Here is a 3,513-nt window from a genome sequence, read left to right on the forward strand (position 1 = left end):
GAACTGTACACTCTCTCTGTCCCCTTTTCTATGATTTTTCCAGAGCCATAAGTGTAGGGTTTGCACTTAGCTGTATTAGTTGGGAATGAATACACCACTCATAAACCTCCTCTACATTCTGAGCAGTTGTGTATTTCTGTGACAGGTCTATCTGCTGTAAAAATAGTTCTTTGTTGAGAGGAGATTACTCGATGCACATATGAATATAAGTACACGTATTTAGAATACAGTTGGGAATGACACTGGCTTAGAAAAGGGATTGTAGTTGGTTCTGTTCTAGTGTCTATGATTTCACTAGATATGCATCGTTGACTAGGGTAATTTCCTGTTTTTTAGTGAGCTTTAAGTCCAATTAGATGTTTCTTGGTTACTTCTAATATACAAATCTCACAATTACACTCTTCAGTATATTTTACTATGCTGTTCACAGTTTTTGTAGGCTGTACAGCTATATAAGACTATGATTTGGAATGTCCTAATTAACTAAAATATTATCAATGGCTTCCTTGTTCCAAGAGTTAAATACTTAGTAAAATTCAGTCCTTATAGTGCATTGGTGTTTTTTACACTGTAGATTCTTGTTTCCTGGGAAAGGAAGCATACACCACTATTCATTGGCCATATGTCTCATACAATAGCCTTGCTAGAGGGAAGAATCAGCCATCCTATATTATCCTATAGTAAATATGCTGCTTTTATCTTCATATGAACCACACTCTGCAAACTCTTTGCCAAGACATATGAATAGATACCACATTGAAGACAAATTAAAGAAACATTCTTATTTTTTGTTTGTTTGTTTTGTTTTTTCAATATTTTACTAGATATTTTCTTCATTTACATTACAAATGCTATCCCAAAAGTCCCGTATACCCTCCCCTCGCCCTGCTCTCCTACACACCCACTCCCACTTTTTGGCCCTGGCATTCCTCTGTACTGGGGCATATGCAGTTTGCAAGACCAAGGGGCCTCTCTTCCCAATGATGACCAACTAGGACAACTTCTACTACATATGCAGCTAGAGACACAAGCTCTGGGGGGTACTAGTTAGTTCATATTGTTGTTCCATTTATAGGGTTGCAGACCCCTTCAGCTCCTTGGGTACTTTCTCTAACTCCTCTCTGTGTTCCATCCAATAGATGACTGTGAGCATCTACTTCTGTATTTGCCAGGCACTGGCATAGCCTCACAAGAGACAGCTATATCAGGGTCCTTTCAACAAAATCTTGCTAGTGTATGCAATGGTGACAGCATTTGGAGGCTGATTATGGGATGGATCCCTGGATATGGCAGTCTCTAGATGGTCCATCCCTTTGTATTAGCTCCAAACTTTGTCTCTGTAACTCCTTCCATGGGTATTTTGTTCTGTATTTTAAGGAGGAATGAAGTATCCACATGTTGGTATTCCTTCTTCTTTATTTTCTTGTGTTTTGCAAATTCTATGTTGGGTATTCTAAGTTTCTGGGNTAATATTCACTTATCAGTGAGTGCATATCAAGTGACTTCTTTTGTGAAGAAACGTTATTCTTATTCTTGGTTAAATTCCATTTTTTTTCAAGGGAACATGGTATTTTGTAGATTATATATGATAGATAGTTCTTTTAATCTGAATCATTGGGCTCTTTGCAAACATATGAATTAGTTTTGAAGACTTCTTATTCTTAGAACTCAGCTAAGAAGAAGTTCTGTGAGATAAAGATAACAATAAGTAAAATATATTCAAATACTCAGATACCTTCATTTCATTGTGTTTTGGGATTTAGCAATAGCGCTCCACAGGCAGATGGCAAACACACTGGGGAGGGATGTAAAAATGAATATAAAGAAGACTTTGTAAGAGTTAAGATACCTAGTTACATTTAGCAAGGAAATAGTTTAATTGGGTTTACAATGATATAAAGCTTCTCACTTTAGTGAGTTTTTGTTTGTTTTCTGAGGGCTGACTATGTAATATCCAAATAGAGCTTTATGACTCTTAGGGGATTCTGAGCACCTTGTAGAGAGTGGATTTGTGAAGTTTGCTTCTCTTTCAACAGTTTTGAAGTGAGGCTTTATGATCGTCGAGTTTTTTATCTTGTACCTTCTTTCTTTCTTTCTTTCTTTCTTTCTTTCTTTCTTTCTTTCTTTCTTTCTTTCTTTCTTTCTCTCTCACTCACTCTCTCTCTTTCTTTCTTATTTCCTTTTTTTATTATTAGATATTTTCTTCATTAACATTTCAAACACTACCCTGAATGTCCCTAATACCCTCCCCCTGCCCTTCTTCCCAACCCACCCACTCCTGCATCCATGCCCTGGCATTCCCCTGTACTGGGATATATAATCTTTGCAAGACCAAGGACCTGGCCTCCCAATGATGGCTGACTATGCCATCTTCTGCTACATATGCATCTAGAGAAATGAGCTCTGGGGGTAGTTGTTAGTTCATATTGCTGTTCTTTCTCCTATAGGGTGGAAGACCCCTTTAGCTCCTTGGGTACTTTCTCTAGATCCTCCATTGGGAGCCCTGTGTTCCAATCAATAGATAAATGGGAGCATCCACTTCTGTATTTGGCAGGCATTGGCATAGCCTCACAAAAGACAGATATATCAGCAAAATCTTGCTGGCTTATGCAATAGTGTCTGGGTGTGGTGGCTGTTTATGGGATGGATCCTGGGGTGGAACAGTCTCTGGATTTTCCTTCCTTCTGTCTCTGCTCCAAACTTTGTCTCTGTAACTCCTTCCATGGGTATTTTGTTCCATGTTTTAAGGAGAAACGAAGTATAAAAACTTTGGTCTTCCTTCTTCTTGAGTTTCATGTGTTTTGCAAATTGTATCTTGGGTATGCTAAGTTTCTGGGCTAATATCCACTTATCAATGTGTGCATATCATGTGAGTAACTTTGTCATTGGGTTACCTCACTAAGGATGATATCCTCCAGATCCATCCATTTGCCTAAGAATTTCATAAATGTATCTTTTGTAGTACTCCATAGTGTAAATGTACCACTATTTCTTTATCCATTCCTTTGTTGAGAGACATCTGCCTTCTTCCTAGCTTCTGGCTATCCTTAATCATCAGAGAAATGCAGATCAAAACAACCCTGAGATTCCACCTCACACCAATCAGAATGGCTAAGATCAAAAATTTAGGTGACAGCAGATGCTGGTGAGGATGTGGAGAAAGAGGAACACTCCTCCATTGTTGGTGGAATTGCAAGCTTGTACAAGCACTCTGGAAATGAGTCTGGTGGTTCCTCAGAAAATTGGACATAATACTACCAGAGGATCTCGCAATACCTCTCCTGGGCATATATCCAGAAGATGTCCCAACCAGTAAGAAAGACACATGGTCCACTATGTTCATAGCAGACTTATTTATAATAGCCAGAAGCTGGAAAGAACCCAGATGCCCCTCAACAGAGGAATGAATACAGAAAATGAGGTACATTTACACAATGGAGTACTACTCAGCTATTAAAAAGAATGAATTTATGAAATTCATAGGCAAATGGATGGACCTGGAGGGCATCATCC

This window comes from Mus caroli, chromosome 1 (genome assembly GCF_900094665.2).
Source record: "Mus caroli chromosome 1, CAROLI_EIJ_v1.1, whole genome shotgun sequence".
Lineage (NCBI taxonomy): Eukaryota > Metazoa > Chordata > Mammalia > Rodentia > Muridae > Mus > Mus caroli.